General features: G+C 43.6%; 1 protein-coding gene across 1 annotated transcript in view; it reads right to left on the bottom strand.

Moving 5' to 3' along the window:
- The window catches only part of CLSTN2 (calsyntenin 2), a 3,665,407-nt gene that overhangs the window by 103,474 nt on the left and 3,537,603 nt on the right, over positions 1-24,330 (bottom strand). The gene's annotated exons all lie outside the window — the stretch shown is intronic.

The raw sequence follows: 24,330 nt of genomic DNA, 5'->3' as shown, positions 1-24,330 counted from the left end.
ACAATTCCAGAAGGCATATATCCTCTACAAGTGTCGACACGTGACCTGCAAGCACATTTTAATCAAGCAGACACAACACATTGTAAACTTCTCTGTTTTGTTTCCATTTTCCCCCTATATATTTAATTCTATAATATTATCTGTGCATTTGGGACTGGGCATGCATAAGGACAGATATTCTGATTCTGAGACTGAGCATCAACTCTCCGCCCTCTCTTTATCAAATTCAGAGCTCAGACCACAATGAACTAAGACATGTTGTAGGCATTTTATCCTCATATCCAAATACTAAAACTGTCCAAATGAGTCTATGGGCCTCATTACGAGGTTGGAGGTGGCATGGTGCCTCCAAACCAGGCTCCAATACCGTGTTCCTTCAATGGTGAATTACCGGGTCATTCCAAAATTGGAGGACCCGGAAATTCCTCCTTGAAGGAATACGGGAGGGAGCTAATAACGAGCACATTACGAATGGACCGTTATTAGCTCTCTCTTCCCTTTTCACCAGACTTCTGGTCCGGGTCCCGCAAAGGGAACCTCGTAATCGGCGCTCACGTAATGAAGGGTGCCGGTCCCGTACCGGCACCCTTCATTGCGTGAGCGCCAGGGTCGTAATGAGGCCCTGTACCTGGTTACAAACACTCCAATGATAAGTCATGTGCAAAAATGTGCACCAATCCCAGTGTGTAGTATTTAGTTAGTGATTCAAGCATGCATCTCTGTTCATCACAGGCATATTTTTTCAGATATAAATATCTGAGTTCATTCGTATGCTCCCAAAGTGGGGTATGATTTTATGCACATTCGTGCTATTTGGCCCACTCCCTTTCTCATAAGATTATTTTAAAAGAGTGCAACAGGAAAATGCATATAGTTCATTATAATAATCTGCTTTCATTATTATGACTGCACTATATACTGGAAGTGATCATTAGAAATAGACATTGTACAATTTGTGAAAGTGACAGATTATAATATTATCACAATTAAATCATGTAAAATAATGCATTTTATTAAATAGCTTGGTGTGTTGAGTTTGCACACAATGTTGTTTGATTCCTTCTAGAATGTTCAGATTGAAACAAGGAATAGAAATAGAAAAGGTTGCCAGCACCCCAGCCCCCAACAACCACAGGCCCTCATTACAAGTCAGGCGGTGGACCATGGTGCTATTAGCACCATGGTCCATGCCAGATTCCGCCATGTGGATGGCGGAATTACCGCCCCATTCCAAGGTGAGTGGGGCGGTAATTCCCCATTCACCATTTGCCCTTCCCCATTCCCATTTTTGCCCCATAGGGCATAATGGGGATGGGGAAGGCGCTAATTACGGCACCGTAAATTACAGTGCTGTAATTAGCACCAAGGTCGCTTAGCGCCTTGGACTTTAACACCTGCAAAAAGCAGGCGTTAAAGTGTGAATCACGCGTTAAGGGTTAACAGCGCCGACGGTGCCGTTAAACCCTTAACGCCTGACTTGTAATGAGGGCCAGAGTCTTTCCTGGGTTCTTTCTTTGCCAGGAAAAACAACGGGCCTCATTACACGTTGTGCGGTAAGGGTTTACCGGTACCGGTAAGGGTACCGGTAAACCCTTACCGCCTTACTACGAGGTCCCTTTGCGGGTCCTCCCTTAACGCCTGGTTTTTCCAGGACGGGACCCGCAAAGGGACCTCGGAGCTAATTACGGTACCGCAATTTGCGGTACCGTAATTAGCACCTTCCCCATTCCCATTATGCCCTATGGAGGCAAAAATGGGAATGGAGAAGGGCCTTGGTGAATGGGGAATTACCGCCCCTGCTCACCTTGGAGTAGGGCAGTAATTCCGCCATCCACCAAGGCGGACTCGGTACGGTACCGGCGGCAACCATGGTGCTAATAGCGCCATGGTTACTGCCTACCGTGTAATGAGGCCGAACGTGCCCTAATTGTGATTGTGACGTTACTGTAAGGCCCATAAAATGATAATGCATGTCCCCAAATACCAGGGTCGTCTCTTTCTTGGCGGATAACTCCATCTCTGCGACTCTCTTTCTACTTTTAACCAAAGCAAACAGTCCCCCTCCTCAGAAAGTATCTGTGTTTTTCTTTTGTCATGCCGCGTTCTGCAGCAGCTGATTTTACTCTGCAAAACGGGTGAACTGTTTAGGGCAGGATGAGGAAAGAAGAGGGTGTCTGCAGAAAGCTCAGCTGCCCCACATGCAACCCTAATAAGTACGGCCACTTCGTGTTACTGTTCCCAGTGGCTATCTGACTGCACAGATCCTCTAACACCTGGGTCAAATAATTAGCCACTGCCACATTAGAAACTCAAATTAATTAACACGTTTGACTGGCATGAGTCACAGTAGGGAAAATAGTGTATTGAGGATCTCAGGGAGAATGCATCCCAATTTAGCTTCCCTCTTATCCCAGGCAGCCTTCAGAGAGGGGTGGAGTGGGGAGCGCAGCAATACCCTCTTGCTTAAGCACAGAGGGAGAGACAGAGGTAAGGAGATTGCGTGAGAGGGGTAAAGTGAGAGGGGAAAAATAGAGATAGAGAAAACGAAGTCAATAGTGAGAGGGGTAAACCTAGAAATAGAAACCAAGCAAGTGTGGGAGATACATACAGAGAGAAAGAGAGAGAGAGAGAGAGAGAGAGAGAGAGAGGTGGAGAGAGAGAGGGAGAGAGAGAGGGGGGATGAGCTGAGTTAGGCAGTGAGGCTATCAATGCATGGTCAGAATGAAAGGAGAAGATAGCACAATATCGAGGGAGGGGATGATGGTGGAAAGTAGAGTGGGTGAAAAAGAGAGGCAATGAGAGGGAGAAATGAGGAGCGGAGGATAGAAGTGGAAACAGGGACAGAGTGTAAGATAGAGAGTGGGAAGGGGAGTCATAGAGAGAGAGGGTAAGACGAACAAAAAGAGGGGGAGTAATAGCAGGAGATATTGAGGGAGAGGGACATGGAAAGAGATAGAATGAGAGAGGGAGGCACTCAGAAAGAGGGAAACAGATAGAACCACAGAGATGGAGAGAGAGACACATATACATGGAGGAAGAGGTCGAAAGCGAGGGACAGGGAGGCAGTCGGAGAAAGAAAAACAGGAGAAATAGTGATAAGAGAAACATCCAAAGGGAGGTAGAAGGGAACGAGAAACCCAGATCATGCTAATGGAGACAGAAGATGTGTACCATACAGCCGTGACGCCGAGAGAACAGAGCCCATATGACCACAGTAGTTGACGGAGATGTAGGAAGAGGGGAGAGAGAGAGAGAGAAAGGGAGAGTAACTGTATTGACACAGAAAAAGAATTAACACACTGAAAAATACAACTCTCAGAGAGAGAGAGAGAAAGAGATATAAATGAGTGAAATCTAGTGAGACAGAGCGAAATGGGGAAAGAGAGGATGAGAGAAATCTCTAGATGGGCATAAGGTATAGATGGTTTCTTAGATATCTTCCTAAAGCGTGAATTTTAAGCATACCCCAACCTAATCTGATCTAATGCACAAATGTACAAATGGCCGTGTGTTGCAATGCAGTACATGCATAATAACATAAGAGGTGTACGGTGACTCAGACCTGGAATGTAGCATAAGTCCAGACATGTGTCCTTCCAAAGGCTATATGGGGATGTCTTGGCCAGCTTAGTCGATAAACTGGACCCAAGGGGGATACACCAAAAGCAGGAAAAGGCGGCCTTAGTTTATCGCTAACTGACGTTGAAAGAGCTATCAGTTCGCGAAAGGGACAAAAAGCCCTGGGACCGGACAAAATTCCCACTGATCTCTAAAAGGATGAACCGCTGGTGTTGGTGCCTGACCTATGGCGACTCTTGAATGTGGTGAATAATCAGAATAGGGTTCCACATTCTTGGCCAGGGTGGAGATAGTCCCTTTAAATAAAAAAGGGGGTTGAGGTTGCCATGGGAACTGAAGCGAAAGAATTAAGGAAAGGTTTGACTCTTTGGCAGCACCCTGCCCCCACCACCTCTTCTGCCCAGCATCCCAATCCTGGTTTTATAAAGCCTAATCAGAGCTGAGTTCCCCATAGGTCTAGGCCAATCTCTGAATGTGCTGTTAAGAATCCAGAACCTATTGACAAAGGAAACCATAAAACCTAGTCACAGTTAGAAATTCTTTCCCAGAGGGCCGAACAGCAATCGGAGGGCATATCGCCCTGACAGCCGGACACACCCTTGACAGGGCCCAATGCCCTGCCCTTACCCAGACTCATTGCCACTGCTAATATAATCCTGGGAAATTGCACTCTGTGGGTGGTGATCCCAGGCTCTCTATAATGATGACTTATGTTGCCAGATGATCCCCATGCTCCTTTGAGGACAATGGGGCTAATTACAAGTGCGGCGGTAAGGGGTTAACGGCACTGGTAAGGATCCCTGTGCCATTAGCCCCTTACCGCCGCATTCTGAGGTCCCTTAGCGGGTCCCACTAAGGCGGGCTGGTAAAACCAGCCGTCCTTAGCGGGAGCCGCTATGGGACCATGGACCTAATAACGGGCCCGCTATTTGCGGGTCCGCTTTGAGCTCCCTCCCCATTCCCATTGAGCCCTGTGGGGCTTGAATGTAAATGGGGAATGGTTTTCTGATTGGGTAATTACCGGGTCCTCCAAGGTTGGAATCACCCGGTAAGTCCCCATTCAGTGAACACGGACCTGGACACGACTTTGGAGGCAGCCATGGTGCTAAAAGCTAAAAGCACCATGGCTGCCTCCAAAGTCGTAATGACCCCAATGAGTCACTTGTTAAGAAATGCATTCAATTGATATCTCACTCCAAACACTGCCTCTCCATAATCAGTAAAGATATCATGCTTTGCGGCAGGGTACCCATGATTGGTACCAACGTTCATTATATTCCATTTTATTTTTAGTCCTGGCAATTGGTGGAAGGCCTATTTAGTATTGATGACAGGATCTATTTTTCTGGTTACACCAAGATCTTACTGACGTCGCCTGACACCTTTTTCAGGGCCTCAGCAGCATTTGAGAATTCAGCTAACCAAGGTGAATTTGGCACCACGCTTTTTAGGGTTGCATGGTGAGGCTGCTGGAGGAGGGCCAATCGCCGTAGGCAGAGCCTATAATGTTGATCTGGAGGATGTAAAATGACTGGACAGGGTGGATGGTAATACTGTGGGTGCCTTATCTGATTTTAAGTTAGTATCCTGGAATAAAGCAGGAGTGAAAAGACTACTTGATAATGTCGAATGGTGTGATTATATGCATAATTTTCACAATATAGTGTTGCAAGAAACATGGGCACTTGATCCGCAGACCTTCAGTGATATCTTCTGCAGATATTAACCCCCAGTCACTGAGGGTTAGTGGTTGCACATGGAGGTCGATCAATTGGGCCAACGTGACGAGACCCGACTTTAAGCCGCATCTCTATACAACAAGGCAATTAGAAGTCAACTATTAAATAAACCTTGCTGATATGATCGTGAGTGCCGGTTGGCCAAGCAGGAAATTGTCAAATGTATAGTTTCCTGTGGGGATGGATAGAGCAAAACTTTGTGACTGTCGCTTTGGAAGGGAAGTGGAATGCCCTGCAGAATGTCCTCCAATCCGGGAATCATATGCTTTTTGGGAAATTGGTCTCAACCAGCGATTTGAATGGAGGTCAGTCACTGCCATTTTAATGAAGTCTGTTGGTGGTCACACTTTTCCATCCTGTACCAGGATAATGAACCATGCACATTGTCACTTTCTCCAGTTACTCCCACTCCTGCTGATGTTGGTCTTGTGGTGTCTTTTGAGGAAGCGGTGGGAGCCCTCAACTCACTTAAAGGAGGTAAAGCAGCTGGCCCCGATCTGATCCCGATTGACCTGTTTAAAGATGAGGTGTATATCTGGGCCCCGGTGCTGTGCAAGGTATTCAATGCAATTTCGTGAAGCAGTGAAATACAGGCCGATTGGAGGCAGGTTGTGATTCTACCTATTTATAAGAAAGGCACCAGGGATAACCCAGGAAACTACCACCCAAATTCACTCTTAGATAGCACCCAGAAACTGTTTGGGAAAGTCCTTCTAAAACATTTCAGGACTGGGTGGACAGCCATTTATAATTCATGATTTTCGAGCACGTTTTAGGGAAGATAGAGGCATGATGGATCAGTGTTTTCTGCTTTTTTTATTGATACAGAAATATGTTGGTCTAAAGAAAATGTGTCTAAATGTAGCGTTTGTGGAACTAAGGACCACATTTGATTCAGTATGCAGAGAATCATTATGGCAGATGCTTGCTTCTCTGAACATTCCTAGTGTTCTGATTCACATAATTCACCAAGTATATACTGCTCAGAGTGCCAGAGTACGTTATGGGCTGGGGGGAGAATTGACATGACCCTTTGATGTTCAGACGGGGGTCAGAAAGGGTTGTGTCCTGGCCCCCCTCCTTTTTAACATGTATATACAAGAAATTATAGATGCATTATTAAAGGTACGCCAGGATAGCCCTAAGATTGGACTTGATAAATACCCAGCCCTGTTTTATGGAGATGACGCAGACCTTATCTCCACTACACCGCAAGGTTTAAAGAAGTGCCTCTCTATTTTGTTTTTAAAACGTGGTGAGTTGCATTTGAATCTGAACATTGATAAATCAAAGGTTATGGTCTTCAGGCCCGACCTTCAAAACGTAGACGAATTAAGGTTGAAGTAGAGGGTTTGGAGCTTGTACAGATAGAATTCTTTGATTTCTTCGGACTAAGATTCCACAAAACTGGTAGCTGGGCAGCTCACATTCTCAGTCCTCAGTCATTCTTAGAGCAAGTTAGCGGAGCAATTTGGTTCTTTTATGTGAAACATGGAAAAGGGGCAGTCCCCCAGCTTTGGCGTTATTCCAGAAACAAGTGTTCCACCACTTCACACGGATCTGAACTATGGGTTTACGCCAATATTTCTGAGCTTAGTTCATGTGAGCATGTATTTTTGAAAAAATTATGAATGCTTCCTCATAGTGCTCCGACTTTGTTTTTTAGAGCTGGGGTGTACCCCGGTAGCTGCCCAGATCTGTGCGAGACCAGCTATCTTTCGGACCTGACTATGAAAGAAACGCACCCTTGAAAAGTATTGGGATGCAGCGCTCCACCTCTTAGCAATGGAGGGTGGCAGAGGCAGAAGCCTGAAAGTGTCTGTACATGTTAAATCCTCTCTTCAAGATCTGGCTATGTCTGAATTGTGGTTAACCCCTACTGCTACGACCCAGGCTTTGATAATGAACTTCAAGAGAATGGTCAAGCTAACAAGTAATGAACTCATAGGGTTCACGTTGCATCCTTGAAGCCAGTTCTGGATTTTTGCGAATGGATGATTCACTCTAGCTCTAAACTATATTTGGACCCGATCATTTGAAAAGGCATTGCATCGGCGCTTTAGATTGGGCATTCTCCCAGTGGCCACTTTTACCAACAATTGGCGCATTACTAACTCTAATTTGTGTCCACTATGTAAGGTGGGTAGTTAGACTGTTATGCATGTGTTGTTGTTCTGAGGCAAGACCACCCACCTGAAAAAAGTTTACTTGAAACCAATCTTGATAGAGTCTAAGATCTGCCCATCATTATGGCTGTGAGGTTTTTGAGCCAATGTGCAGATTTCCATGTTGTTTATGCAACTGCCCATTACGTGGACAGAGCATGGCTGCTTAGAGCGCAATCACTGGCGAAATAGTGTTGTGCCAAATGCAATCGAGAAAAGTAGGAGAGGCTCTGAGAAGTTTCTCTCGTCACGATACTTTAACTAGTGTTCAAACCCTCTCCTTTAATATCTAATGCCAAGCCAAAACACTTGTATTTTGTAACAATTAATTTTATCCTTGTATTTATCTTATTGCATTGAGTGATTTTATAATATTATCTTTTGACTTTCTTTGTTCTCTCTTCCTGATCATGTATTGCCTCTATTTTTAGTCTAAGTCCTAACTGTATATTCTTAGCCAACAAGCAAGAATTTGGGTTTGAGGAGTAGCTTGATACAATCTCACCATCGTATTCACTTACACTTTACCTTAAATTTAGGATGATCACCCTGAGAGTGGGGATATTTGCAAGGTAGAGGCATACCTCCACCATCTGTGCAGTCTGTGAAGTTGGCGATGCAACTGTATTACACTTTAAGTTCTTTTGTGATGGCCGAAAAACGTTGACGGTCAAGTACTTGCTACCTTTATTTAAAGTCGCACACATTTGCGGTAGGAAACTATGGCCTATTGTAAATCTACTGGTAACTTGTACATTGTTTACTTTGTAGCAAAGTATAGCCATCAAGATGGATTAGGAGGACCTGTCTGATCACCCATCTATCTCCCAATGTGATTGAAGCTACTATGCCTTATGTAATCCAGTGCAGCCGATGTGAATGACCTGTTATGATGCGATTCATTCGATTCTTGGAAGTACGATTGTACCTATTGACATTGGACAGGATGCCCAAGGATTGATGATTCTTACGCTGTCAAAAGTAAATTAAATGTACTCTTATATTATAACAGATAAAGGGCCTCATCATGACTTCGGCGGTAACCCTTAAATCCGGCGGTTGCGCTATTACCGCCAGATTTAAGGGTCTGCCGAATTAGGGCTTTGGCGGATTTCGCCCCAGCTCTGAGCTGGGGGGAAATCCGCTAAAAATTCACGCTATTACCGCCGGCAGGAAATCCGCCAGCGGTATTAGCGTGAAGATTCCCCATTGAGCCCAATGGGGAATGAGGCATTCCCGAATGGGCTCAGTGGGGAATGGGGACTTACATTACCGCCGAACTCGTGATCCGGCGCTATTAGCGCCGGGGAGTTCGGCGGTAGGGCTAGTACCGCCCGCGCTAATAGCGTTACCTTTACCGCCCAAGTCGTGATGAGGCCCTAAAGCAATTGTGGCTTGGCTATCCTGATTATGTGGTGTTGCTACTTCTGGAAAAGATCCGGGCTATGCTAATGCCAGGACTGTCGGGACTCGGGGCTAGCTAGCCTTTTAGTTGTATCCCCTGGCTTCTATTAGGGGCTACCAACAAAAGACCCAGGTCTAAAGCCCCCTCAGCCCCCCTAACAACACCGTATGCATCCTTTTTGTATAGCAATATGTAAGAATTAACACATTGATATTTCTCTCTGAGCTTTGTAACTGTCTTTGGGATATATACGCTTCATGTTTTTATGCTGATGTGCTGGTTAATGTTTTTTTCGTGTTTTATCTTAATGATTTTTTAATGTAATATTTGGATGTGCCCGTTTGTCATGAATATCTTACATCCAATAAAGGCAACATTTGCACTTCTTCCACAACCGCCGACATCAAAGGTCACTGAGGCCTGCCTTCTATGTTTGGCAGTAACTGTAACAATAGACAGTATTTGGAATGCTGCCTAGCCTTTCCGTTCTCTAACAATCAGAAGGGGCCCTAGAGTAATTAAATATGGCAGCAGGTATAAGCAATTCGGCAAAGGTCAACATTTTGCATGCAGAGGATTTGGGTAAAAGCCACAGGGGTTTGGACATCTGTGAGAGGATGATGGAGGCTGCACAGTGGATATGACCTCCTAGTTTGCCTTTGGGCTTTGTTGCTGTATGCAATGTATCAAATGTCCTTGCTGTCTAACAAATTGACAAGCATCCCTGCTTTGCATATTTCCTACAACACGTGGTCATTTGCTTGTGCATCAATTCGTAGACAGTGAAAGAAATGGCCACAATCAGCTCGCGTTTCAGCCAGGCTCATCCATTGGTCAAAGTGGGCTGGAGCGGTTGGGAGAGGTGCTCCTATGCTTTTTTTTAATTCAGTTTTACTGTTCCTATACTTTTATTTTAAAAAGAAACAGTTCCCGAATGGTTTCGTTTTAAAATAAAAGTGTAAGAATCAGTTTAATCCTGCACTGAAGTGCACTGCACTCAACGTTCCCTTAAACAGCAGGCACATTTGTTTGGTGGTTTGTATTGTGTGTAGGAATGGGAGTGGTGACAGGGTTTGCGGGGAGCAGGGCAGGCCAGCAGGGAACATATGCGCCAACTACAGGTGTGATACAGATTGACACTACACAAACTGAAGGCCTTAATGGCCACCCATTAGAACTCCACTTTGCTTATGATGGACAAGACACATGAGCAGTGCAAGGTCATTACAGATAACTTAAAGACTCACAACAGAGCTCTAGATAGGACATTGCTAACATGTTGTCAGAGGCAGCTGCTATGTAATGTCTTCTCCATGCTTTGACCTTTCAATGAGGCAGCTAATGTGGTTAGTCATCACAATGCATCTCTGAGTGTCCTTCCCCCTCTGGTGTATCTGCTTGAGCACAACCTCACCAACATGGTAATGGCCCATGCTTTGGCAGGTGCTGCTGAGCGGGCACAGCTGGTGAGGGACCTTCTTTCAACACTGTGTTGTCAAGATCCGTGCATAGTTGGATTTGAAGGTAATATTGAGCATCTGCTGGCTTCCTTATGGACTTGCCTGTCTACTTTGTCTGGGCATGTTTCGATAGAGGAGGATTTTCAGCAAGCGACACACTGGGAGTTTCTGTACAAATGTGCAATGATGCTTTGCTGCAGCACTTGCAACATCAATTGGAGAAAGAAGCAGGCAGCAAGAAGGACACTTTGTAGCCCAAATATTACCAAGTAAACTTGGAACATGATGCTCAAGATTAATGGCATTTGTTGCCAACCCAACAATGACACCCATTGAAAACTGCGTGAGCCGAAATGGCACAGCCCATAGGGAAGATAATGTTGGGAATCTTGAATGCAGGTGGGTCAAAAACAGAAACTTTCAGTAAACCATCCGATGCACAGATGCATAGATGAACAGATGGAGAGATCCCTATCTACTGGACACATCACGCACAGGAGGGATGCTGACCCCTTACAGTATGGGTACGGAGAGCAGTCCATCTGGCCAATATCACTGGTGAGAGTTGCCGTGAATCACTTAGCTGCCTCCCAGCCCACCACTGTACAGTCAGAGGGAGTTTTCAGTCTGCACTGTCTATTGTCTCTAACCATAGGACCATGATGAACGGTCACCATGTATACAAATGAACAGTCGGTTCATTGTGGAAGACTAGGGAGCATCATCTACTCCTATCTAACACACCAACTTGGACAATAACAATGATTCTTTCCCAGGAACATGCCAAGCACTGACAAGTGGATTGGAATTGTTTTATGGTAAACGTGATTGGGAAACAGATAGCTGTCATAATGACTGAGAGGCCCCAACCAGTTGCTGCCTTAAACATGCCATTACCTATTGTGTAAGATATTGTATAAGTTACTTGTTTAATCCTGGTTCTGTCTCATGATGATTAAACCAAATGTTCTTATGTTTTCCCACAAGGAACAGCCACCCCTTAAGGTTGCTGGGTTTTTCCTCAAGGCAAGACTGAACACCTTAAGATTTTCTTTTTCACATGGCTTTGTTGCCCACTAAAGACCTTGGGTATCATCACAGCGCTAAGCTGCCCACTAAAGCTCTCAGGCTATTTTAACATGGCACAGCATTAACTAAAGTGTGGACGTTTTTTCACCAGGTGCAGCCACCCACTAAAGTACTCAAGCTCTTCCATAGAGAATTTTCTAAATTACTGCAGATCCATCAGGCCGCTGCCACTCAAACAGGTGGACGTGGTGAATCTCCTTCTGCCTCCTTAGTTGCCAGCCGCTACTACACAGTCCAGCTCCCCTACCTAGTAGACAGATAGCAATAAAGACAGTAGGTACCCCCATGCCTAAAAATGTAGACAAAGGGGCTTTGCTCAATGGTGGATACTGCATGTGGTGTACTGTGGCAGCAGTTGTTGGGATGACACTGGAAAGAGGGGCCAGCTGTTGGTCACTGTTGGCAATACTAATGGCACCAATTGGGCAGGCTGGATTGGAGTTCTGCCATGGCATGTATAACATCATGGCTGTGCCACAATATGCATTGGGAAGTGCTAGAACCCACTGCCTCATCCACTGGTGAATATGGTACCGAATGGCTGTCATCTCTATGCCGTGACCCTTGCCTCTTACCTTCTTCCTGCACTTGATCCTTTTCCCATAGCTCTCCAACCTGAGGAAGACTTCAGGCTCATATCCCATGATTGACTTCCCTGGTGACAGGGCACAATAGTCCCACACACACGACCAGTTGTGCTACTTAGGAGAGTAGAGGACTTTGTCCTCTGGTGGTCTTCCTTTGCCTGGCTTGCCCCCAACACCATGCCGTGCACATGAAGTGTCTCCTCTGCCACCTCTGTGACCTCATTCTCTGATTGTTATCTGTCTCCACTCGTTTACATGCACCTCCTGTAGTGGCACCCCCCCAGGATAGTCCTCCCTCTCATACTTAGGCTCACCGTCATCATGCTTGGTGAAATCCAATTTCTCCACAATATCCCAAACCTTGATTGGAGTTTCCCGATATTTCTTGTCAAGGATGCTTTCCGTGGCCACCCTCTACTCCCATGTGATGAACATACGCTCCTGCTCTTCCAATGGTCCTGACTTCTTGGAGTCAAGCACAAGAGCCCTTTGCTCCAAATACTCATGCCTTGTTAACCCTGCCTCTGTGCTACACGTTGGGGCCTCCTCCAACAGCCATGCACTTCCCCCACTTCTGTTCCTGAAGAGACCCAATTGTCTAAGCCTCCCCTGCCGACTCAAACGATTGCTGATGCATGAACTGGCACCCACAAACAGCAAAGGTGTTGCCCCTCCCTATCCACCATTAGGGAATCCTACTCATCCATCCTTGGGAAATTGAGCTCTACCTCCTATTCCCTCACCTACAACCTACAACCTTTGTTCCCTTCCCCTCGCAGCACTGCAAAATCTACGTGAGAACCATGTGTAAGCATTACTCGAAAACACAAAACGGTGAAACACCAATCAGCCCGAGCACCAAAGCACAACCCCACTATTACAGGTAAACCAACCCTACACCATACGAACATCAATAGATAGCAAACTACCAGAACTGCAACTGGTGGGACAAGACAACTACAAAGGGAAAATGGGAAACGATAAAGAATATTTGTGATTTAAATTTTGTTTTGGTTTATGAGATTCGTGTCAAGAAACGTTTTTGGATTTTTTGAATTTTAAAAGTGGACACACAATTAAAGAACAAAAAATCTGTTCTTTCTTTTTTCTATGGTGCAAAGAACAATACACTATTAACACACTGAACAAACACTAAACAGAGGGGTATATTTCTTACAAATATACACTAAAAACCCAGAAACTGGATACAACATAAATACAAAACAGCTACAACCCCTCATTCCCGGCTCCAAAGATTGAATCAAATCTCCAAATACCCTCCAAGTGTTTCCCTCCCCAATGCACTCCTGAGCCTGGCAAAACCCATAAATGTACAGGATGTGAGCTCTGTCTGACATGAGGGATCAAACTACTTTTGGAGGCTTTAATTGGCTGAACGAATTCAAAGAACCTCTTCCTGAGAGGGCTCTCTTTGGCTCGACAAACTTGACAAACATACTCCATTTTCAACCCATAATCTGTGGCTCATAATTGGATGATGACTCATAGTGCAAGGCCTGGATGTCCATTGCAGGATCATCATGCATTTGTCACTGCCAGAAACCTTTCCCAACCCCCTGATGAAGGCCAACTCTTTTTAAAGGGATTTGTGATTCTGCTGGGTTGTTTTAAAGAAAGTTCATCCAGTTTAAGGAATGTTGTGGAGTCCCAGATGCAAGTGACAGGTCGAGGAGTGGAGGCAGAAAAGAGCCTGCAAGGGCTGCCAGCGTCTTAATAGGGAGTGCCAAAGACAGCACCTATTGATATTGATATTTTATTTCTATTGCAGTCATACACAAGTGTTTCAGAGCGCGACAAGGCAAGGGAGGCGAACTTACTAGCCCAGTGACATTGAGAACGTGCAAGTGCATGGAAGAGGAGGTGGGGGAAAGTGCATGGAAGGGGGAGAAGTGAAAAGTGCTGAGCAAAGGAGAAACAGATAAATAATAATTAATAAATAAATAATAAAGGCAAAAAACAGTGGTAGTGCAGCCAGAAATTGGCAAGTGTGGGCTTAAGGCAGCAGACAGGGTAGGTCTCATAAGTGCAGGAAGAAAAAGGGGAGAACTGTATGGGTACAGATACAGACCTCAGTGCAAGGGGTGCCCTGGAGGTAGTGCAGGAGGGTGGCCGGATGAGCAGGTACCTGGGCCCGGAGGACAGAGGGTGGCCAGGTGCATGGTGCCAAGAGAGAACAGATCAGCAGGGGAGAGAGGGAGCAAAGGCAGAAGCAAAGAGAAAGGTCTTGAGGTGCTTCCGGAACCAGAACTAGGCGAAGACAGAGACTTCATAGGTATCATAGGGAGCATAAGATGCTTTGGCAGAAAGGAGGTAAGAATAAACCTGTCCTTCTTGCTTTATATTACTCTGGTCCAGGTTCTGGTCCATAGAACAAAATGATCTCATTGCATGTCTGCTCAGTTTGATGTACAAGCACAGAAAGTTGGGAGTGAGTAATGTGAATAAATAGGTTAATAGCTGGGTTCTAGGGCATGGCTAACAGTGGCCCATGAAACTAGAATAAACTGCAATGCATACGTATTTGCCCCTAAGGGGGAAATTAAAAACTGGTGGTTTCTGGTAAACTAGATATGTCACTAGGAAGGAAGCTTTCGAAGTACATCTTTCTTATTATGGCAGGTGGGTAGGGTTCTGATCCTGTGAGTCTATTACGGGGCCTGACACATTCAGGCATATGCAAAGGTGGGAGATGGAATCACCCCTTCTTCTTCCTGGGAGCCATACCTTAGAGCCACTCTGAGAAAGTCTGACGACACTCTGTCAAGAGATTCAGATCACAACTCAAGCCAAGTCAAAGACTAAGATGTAGTTACCCTGTACTGGAGCTAATGGGCAGGCACCTCTCCCCCACTCTCCCTCCACCAGCCATAGGTCCCTCATGCCTCCTTGGCCAGGAGTTTGACAATGTTTAATTTCCTGACCTATCATAACACTGCAAGGCACTTTCCCCTTGGCTCGTTCCACTGTTGGAAGGCAGGCTCCAAAAGGGCTCTGCTTTCCACTGTCCACCATTTTTCCACATTTCTCTGTCTCTGCAGCAAGTGACCATATGCACAGATGGGTACAAGCACAGGAATCAAAATGAGCCCAGATCCTGTCCGTTTTCGGTCAGTGATGTGCCTAGTACATCCTTCAGCAGGTCACTTCAACGTCCAAATGTGTTAACTTTCTCATTGTTTTTCGTAATCCCCAAAAATCATTGCACATTTTAAACTAATCATTAAAAACCTTTTCAAACTCATTACACTTTAGGACTCATTATAGAAATTGTAAAACTCATAATTTCAAAACATTGGGCCGCATTACGACCCTGGTGGCTGCGGTATGAACGGTGCCGGTAAAGTACCGGTACCGTTCATACCGGGCCGCCACATTATGAGTTTGCTCGCGGGTGCTGGTATGCACGTCTGGTCTGGCCAGACGTGCATACTGCCACCCGCGAGCAGACCAGGATGCTAACAACGGACCTGTCATTAATGGGTCCGTTGTTAGCATCCTCCCCATTCCCATTGAGCCCCATGGGGGCTCAAATGGGAATGCGGACATACCGGGTCTGGGTCCCAACAATGGGAATGACCAGGCCCGCAAAAGTTAGAATGGCCTGGTAATTCCCTTTTTTCAGGACAGGGACCTGGACATGAGTTTGGAGGTAGCCATGCCGGTAATGACGGCATGGCTACCTCCAAACTCATAATGAGGCCCTTTGTGTTACAAACATCTTCATTGATTTAAAATAGTGTTTTAATTAAATACAGTACAATCTCCTAGGTAATGCCTACAGCTGTTAACTAACTGTTCTGGCCATTTTAAACTTCAGAAGAGGTTTTTTGAACCTTAGAAGACATTATATGAAACATATTTAAACTACCCTTATTTTAACTGTTTTCCACTGTAACAATCTTTTAGAATTTTAACACACGTGATGACACCCAGGTCCTCATCACGCTCTCTGGTTGCTATGTTAAAGATTCCAAAATGATAAATAACATCTACCTCGAGGTCCAAGCTTGGATGGCTGTTCACAGCCTTTGTCTAAATGATGACAAGACTGAACTTCTGATCAATGGTTCACAAGCTCGTCTCAACAATCTGGACAAACGCTACAAGGCCTTTAACATCGATGGGAAAACCATTAAAGTTGCCAGCGTGGTTGAAACTCTAGGGATTTACCTAGATTCCACCCTATCTTTCAAAAAACAAGTTCACACTACAGCTTCAGTCACAGCTTACACCAACAAACTCATTAATGCCTGCAAACCCTACTTATCCACCAACAGTTGCATTACGCTAGCCAGCACACTGATCCTCTCAAAGTCGGATTACTGCAACCCCGATTCCTCGGCATAGAACCTAAGTAGACTACAAGTACTCCAGAATAATGACCCTTGATCGCCATTGAACATCCCTCGATCTGATCACATTTCAGCCCTCAGACATGATGTACAGTGGCTACCTGTGTGTGACAGAATTACGTTACGTTCTTTAGTCATCAAACACTGCTCCAAAATACCCGACACATAAATTCTTAAGGAACCAGTCGCTCAGACCAACTAGATCCCTCTATCTCAACCACCTCAATATCCTGAAATACAAACTGAAAATGGCAGGAGGCTCTAGCTTTCCTGTGCCTACCGCAAAATGTTGGAACTCACTCCCTCCAGCCATCAGAGCGGAACCGTCTTCTGGTTGTTCAGAGCCAAAGTGAAAGACCTGCTCTTCGCTCAACATCCCACCTTCCTTCACATAGCATACTGTATATAACTGTTACCTCAATTATCCTACTAGGCATGTCTTGACTCTGATCTGTAACCCAAGTCAGCTGCCGACAAGTATCCTGTAATTCGTCATTGCCACTTTATATCACTACTTGGTGTACCCAGAATACTGGTTACAGTAAGTGGATAACATTGTATTATTGCAATTTTGTGTACTGTAACATGTTGTATATGTAAATGAGTAACATTGTAATATTGTAATATTGTTGATTGCAATTTTGTAACATGCTGTATATGTAAGCAGAAATCGCCCTGATACACCTGGGTTAGGCGTGCTATATAAGGAAATAAATTAAACTAAACTGAACATTTTCCAGATTTCAAAAAGATTCTCCATAACCTTAATACCATATATTTATCAAAAGGATTTGAGCTGCGGGAAGGGAGTTTCTGTAAGGTGTGCATAGCAGATGACGGTAGATGAAACTGGTTCTTGGCAATGAAGCATGCAGTAAGTGTCTCCAAGTACATTTCAAAGCAACACCATATGTGCTTGGAGTTGCCGGCTTTGCTGTCTGCCTGCAAACATTTTGGTTCACTTTGCTCCACTCTACGTATGCCCCCCTGGCAAAACAAACACCATTGCCAGCAATTGGAACCTAACTCTCCATCCTCTTTTGCGTGGTAAGTAAAACAATGTTTTTAGTGCTGGTCCAAAAACTTGATTTATACCATTTGATGTATTTGCAATAAGCAACATATAGACTGACTACCAGAGCTGTATCTATCCACATTATATAGCATTGCTCAAGTAATGGCAAAACGCAGGCCCCCTTGGTTAAACACTTCCTGGATTGTAGACATACTGGGGATGATATGGAGTGGGCAATCATTGATAGTTTAAAACCAGGCATGAATACTTTTTCCTATTCAAAATCATTTATTCTACCTGGATTCATTATTTGTCTGCCCATGTTAATGGTCTCAACAAAGACATTAATTGGCCCAGCTTCATTTGCTAACTGGCAACTGTCCATTTTCTGTCCAGTCACCAGACTTAGCGATAGAAATGTGCATGTCCATCTTACTGATGAGGAGCCACTGTTTTTAAACCGGTTGAGAATTAAGCAATGAAACCATCGCAGGGGGGGGGCATTATTGGTCAGGTAATGCCCAAGGGGCATAATTTTGAAGCCTGAGTGAAGTGAGCGCTTTAACATTAGCCCTGGGGCATTACCTGACTGGTAATGCTCCCTGCAGGGGTTTTATTGCTATTAATACCCCAGCATGTTGAACCGGGGACTAATAGTGCTTTTTTTCTCAAGTTGAGAAACAGCATGTTTGCCGTTTCTCAACTTGAGAAAACATTATAAAACCAGATGGTCACCAGGGAGAAGGGAACTACATATAGTCCCTTCGCTTTTTCCATGGCGGCCATTTGCAGGAAGGAGATGCAACAGGAACAACGAGCGTTCCCAACTCCGGTGGGTGGGGGTGTTTTGGGGGATGGAAATTGAGGTTGGGGTGGGTGAAGGAGGGCATGGGGTACGGGGGCGCACTTACCTGATTCCCGACAAGTGAAGATGGTGCCCTCCAGCTCTGTGGAGGCTTCTGAGCGGCAGCTTTACTGTGTGGTACAAACCTGTTCTGAGTCTCCTGATTGGCTGGAAGGCCGCCACACACACCTTATCGGGGACTAATGACTGTAATTACATCTTACTGTCAACTCGTTTTACATAAATAAAGATATGTTGCATGCTATCATGTTCTGGTATACCATTTGGGAGATAAGCCTCTGCTTGTCCCTATAAAAAGAGCACTTATATCCGAGATAGCACAACCCCACCAACGAGAATCCAGGGTGCCTCAGTGTCAACATTGGATTATCTATTTTTATCAAGCTTGTTATTTGAACAGAAGGCCTTGTTAAATATCCATTAAGGGGGTGGTAGTGATCATCTCAGGTTAGAGCTCTACTTTCCAGAGATATTACTGGAAACACAAGTGAGAGACAACCAAAGATTTGACTGTAGAAAGGGGAGAGTGTGCCTCCTCAAATACAAAGCAGGGGGGATCTAAATGAAAGCTTATTAGCTCTTCCTGAGTTTACTCAACAGGAGAACTGTTCCACTATAGGATTCACAAGGTTTATCTGGTCAATCGGTCCACTAAAGGTTAATAGAGATGGCCCGAAACAAAGGCACCGACATGCATATGATGAAGAGAAAATGATAAAGAAAAAAGAATTGAACAGGAAGCTATGGATGATTAAAAAAAAACAATAAGGGCAATAGTGGGGTCGAAAAAGCTGATGTAAAAATCTTGATCAAGTATTACAAAGATTGGTCCATGTCAAGGAAAATAGTAAGACATCAAAGGGATGTAGACCATATGTTAAAACTATTACGGCAAAGGAATTCGAGGGAATTCTGGTCTGTCATCCAACAACTGGAGAGAAACTCAGTTAACCAGCAATGTAATTTGGTCTCGAAGAAGACTGGATCAGTCATTTGAATTCAGTTTTCGGAATGCCCCAAAAAACAACATGCCAATATAAAACACAAGAGAACTGGCATCTAACATTCGATGAAACCTATATCAAAGAATTAATCGTGAAAGGGTCACCCTCGAAAGCGGCAGGCCCAAATGGCCTCACATATCAGGTCTTGAGGAATAGTCCGGGGTTATGGGCAAGATTTCTTAACTGGCTTTTAGGGAGATTTTGGCTAGAAAACAACTGCCACCTTCTTGTGGCTCTGCAACCATAATTCCTTTGTTAAAGTGGGGAAGGATAGGACAGTGGCATCAAATCGCTGCCCTATCGCCCTCCTGGAGATTGATAGCAAGATCTTCATGAAAGTTTTGCTTGGAGAATTGGAGACTTTGGAAAGAGAAGTAAAGATCTTATCAATATGCCAAACAGGCTTCAGGAGGGGCCTTTCCACCGCTGTAAATGGCATGATGTTAAACCTGCTAAGTGAGAAAACACAGACGAGTGGAGAAGAACATCTGTATGGGGCATGGGTGGATTTCTCCAAAGCCTTTGATCAGGTGGACAGGGGAAGGCTTTGGCAGAAACTGAGGGCTACGGGAATCCCAGAAGGAATGTTGGGTATGCTATTAGAATTCCACAGAGAGAATGATATCAGAGTACGGTTGGATGAGGAGGGCCATCTGTCAAAACCTGTTAGGGTGAACTGGGGGTGAGGCAGGGTTGTCTGCAGGCACCATTCTTTTTCAATCTTTATACAGCAGACATGGGAGACTTCCTGGCGTCCTATGCATTGGCAAGTCCAGTTTTGAATGGGGTAAAACTCCACTGGCTTGCCTATGCAGACGACATGGTATTCTTGGACAGAACGGCAATTGGATTACAACGGTTTCTTAATGGTCGTCATCAATATGTGTGTGAAAATGGGCTCTCTTTAAACCCAACTAAATCAAAAGTATTGGTTTATAGACAGAAAAATAAAAAGGTTGCATTTCATCAGTGGTCAATGGGGGGGAGAAATAATAACCAGAGTAGAGGAGTTGGTATACCTTGGCTATAAAATGCATGCCAATCCAGCAGTATATAAAGTGGAGAATAATATTGCAATGAAAATAAAACCTTTGGCAGCCCAGATGAAGAAGCTACTTGGGAGATATGGAAGATTTTCCATTATCCCAGCATTAAAATGTTATCAAGCCAAAGTATTCTACTATATCGCCTGGAGGCAAAACCTTAGTTGTGGAACACATCATGGCAAAAATGGGAAGGGCTTTTGTGGAAACATGCAAGGGGGTTGCCAATGAGTCTTTTGACGGACAACCTTAGGTTTGAATTGGTCCTTAGGTCCCTAAAACCCAGGCAGGGTGGACATTGATATTACTTTTGCAACAGATTAATACTGCACAGGAAGATTCATTGTATTCAGCCATAAAAGCACATATGGAAATGGGTAAATCAAAAATACTTGTCGGATGCCGATATAGACAGTAAATTACTGATGGAAGACCCGATGAAGGCTAAAAAGAAATGGGATGAAATGGATTGGATCCATACTGTTGGAAAAATAAGGTCAGGTGCTAATCCAAACCCCCTTCAGGTAATAGATCAAAAATTGGGCTTCCTAAATAAGTATCTGATAAAGTGCTTTGACTGGAGAATCAGGAACACAATTTTAAGACTAAGGTCGAATGTCATTCATACGGGTGAAGTCTTGGCAAAAAGAGGAATGGGTGATCAAGCACTAAAGCTGTGTCATATCTGTAAAAATCCAGAACTCCAATCTATTAAACATCTGTTGTTGGTATGTGAAGGCACAGCATTTGCTAGGCAACATTTCTTTAGTAAATATGTATATCTACTATTACACCACACGCAAGATTCATTGTGGGAAAGATTGTTTGGGAGGCAATCACAAGAAATGACAATTACGGTGATACAAATGTTAGAGAGTTGTAAGATTGAGCTCTAGACTCCGGTCTAGGGATGAGTACATCGAGTTGAGCAACCCTGTCATAGTGTATCCCAGTGCCAACAATGCTCCCCATTCTAAAGTAGATACGGCTAAGAGACCAGCCAAATTAGTGATGCTATGTTCTTGACCCGCGGAAAAGAGGATTTGTGATGGTAGCACCTCGACTTAACTTGTATTGGTTGGAAATGTTGTATTATCTAAATTAGGTTTTAACCTTGATTTTTCATCAGAATTTAATTGATGATTGTTTTGTTTTATTTATGTGAAGCATGAAAATGGAATGTGAACTGTTTGTAAAAGGTTAATTGTAACCATAAGCAATAAAAACAAAAAAGATATTAGAAGCAATGTCTGATCCCTATTTTAGTGAAACCAACAAAAAGCTGTCAGCTTAGGCACATGCTTCATTTTCTGTTAAATGGTCTTACTATTGGGAGCCCTACGTGCGTATACGTGCATAAAAAAAGTCAGACGCTGTCATTGGTCTGTGGGATAAGGCAACATTGTTTTGGACAAAGATGAGGTGAAACCTACACCTGCACTGCAAAAGAGTATTTCATAGAGAAACCTTCAATTTTACATTCTTGAATTAGCATGCATTGCCAGCATATTCAACATATTTCTGCTACTCTGAAATGCATTTCATGTTCTGTTATTATAGCGCGTACAGAGCAGGAATAAGGTTTTAACATGCAGACACAAACACAGCAGGGTGCAGCTCTACCTGTGTAGGTCCACATTTCAAATCCAATGTTTATTTTAAACAGCAACTTTTCGCACTAAGCAATTTAATCTTTAATCGTGAAGCTGTGTTATCAGCACGTGTCGCTTTCATGTTGTTACAGTTTCTGAAATTAAACTGAATTTGCACAGCTGAATGTTTGGTCACATTACGGCACAGTTATTGCCTGACTGGTAAGGGTAACACTGCAGTGAATTTCTGCTTCTATTAAAATTAAAATCTATAATCAGGATTCAACATTGTTGTCCTTATTTTTCCTCAGACCTTATGAATGTCAGGGACCGCCAACACAGTCTTCATGCACCATGTGATAAACCCAGTCCAGTATCACCAAAATCCAAAGCAGTATCACCTTTCTAGGTTTATTGGGTACATTCAAGCTAAGTTTATACTAATTAGTATATTGATATGCTAATTAGATTTAATTCTCTATTCTATACGCACTATGCACTACAGTGCCATAAAACGTGTTCTAACTATGCCCAGAGGAAGGCTGAGTCTTAAAGCAATGGCTCTAGCAGCCGAAACCTAACTAGGCAACAGATAAGTTGAATTAATGGTCCACCAATGTGGATCCAAACAGCTGACGTATACAGATCCAACATGCAATCTAAATGCATCGAAGGAGTAGTAAAATGTCTTCCCTCCCTTACTAATATTCATCAGTATGTCTGGCTTTTATTATATATGTATGTCTACATGCAATGTTTGTATTTATTTAGCTTAGTTTAGCCTCAGTGACGGTCACACAGGTGATGTAATATGTGTGCACTGTAGATTAGTAGATTTCTACTACTTTGTACGTGATTTCAATAATTCATATTACAATAAGACAGATATATTTGTCTAAGTTGTGGTTGCATATATACATTTAAAAATGTGTTACATGTTCTCACTCTTATTAATCATTTTTGAGTTAGTACACTTGCAGAAATTACATTTTTTGTGATATCATTTTGATTGCACTGGGAATCTCTAATTAATGGGTTTCATATTTTGGTGGCAAAGTTGGCACGAACAAGCCCTGAGTTGAGCAGGAGGAGGTGGGTACTGCAGGCATGGCAGCTAGGAGACATGTTGGAACATGTGATGAAAGATGCAGACGTTAAAAAGGTGTTGTTATGCTGCAGTGTATATGTTTATGCTCTTTGCTCTTTGGCCTCTTTGGCCTCACTGTTCCTGCACAAATAATTTTGGACTAAGCAGAATCAGAGAGTGTCAAATATTCAAAAACTCTATTATACTGTAAAATATTTGGGTTGTGACATCCTTCAGCCATTAAGTTAGGTTATCCCGTGGTTTCAACAATGGAAATTACATTGAAATATGTGTAGTTCTGGGTTAAGAGGTGAAAAGGGAGGGGTATGGGTAGGGGTAGCAGTGAATGGCAATGGGGAATGGAGGAACCCCCTCAAACAAAACAAAAAAAGAAGTTGAAGTAACATTTCAAAGTAATCACAGTAATGATCAACATCAAGTCTACAAAATCCTTTCAACCTTTCAACAACCACTCTTGACGTCACTGACCATTCTTTAATTTGAGCAAACTGTATTATGCATATCTATAACTGTAAATGTTTATATAATGCACTATGTTAAACTGTATCTAATGCACCTGTAACCACATCCTAAAGCGCCCTTTTACCTCTGGATCTGGAGAGCTATATACATAAATAAAACAAACAAGCAAACAAACATACAAACAAACAATGTATTTCGTCAAATTGATGGAAACAAGGTTAGAGGGGCTGTATCTTATCTTTGGACCAAGCTTTAAACAATTGCTGATTTCTTTGTAAGTAAGTACCTAAAAAAGTGAGTCCTGGTAAGTAGAAATGCTTGAAGACACTTCAGTAAAGAGTCTGTGAAAGACGAATGTTTGGCTTCTTAGACGTTAAACACCCGGATCTGAAACGTTCCCCCTGCCTTGACATCTTGACAGAAGAATGTCTTCTGACACATTCTCATATAATTTAGATTATTTCATCATAAAAAATGTGCTGCCATACAAGGTGGTGTGGATTTAATTTGACTTTACTGACCACATGTATTAGACAGTATATATAATTGTTGAATGAAATACACAATTATTTCTGATTAGGTCTTTTTCTATTTTAAATTAGGTCATAGAATGGCCCAGACCTTTCGCTATACATTTTTATTTTGTTTATGTATTTATTTATTGGGTATTTATATGCACCTATACACAATGAATTTTGAGGCATAACAAGACAAGAGGGTTGGGGAACAGGGAGAACAAAACAAACACTATCCTACTAGGTCTTTGAACATTCAGAACATGCAAGTGCAGTAAAGACAAGTGCATGGGAGAGGAGGGGGGAGTGCCTTTCAGGGCAGGAGGGCC

The sequence above is a fragment of the Ambystoma mexicanum genome, chromosome 10, assembly GCF_040938575.1.
Source record: "Ambystoma mexicanum isolate Mex_15411 chromosome 10, UKY_AmexF1_1, whole genome shotgun sequence".
NCBI lineage: Eukaryota > Metazoa > Chordata > Amphibia > Caudata > Ambystomatidae > Ambystoma > Ambystoma mexicanum.
The sequence above is the reverse complement of the archived record's forward strand: the minus strand, read 5'-3'. Positions and strand labels throughout refer to the sequence as shown.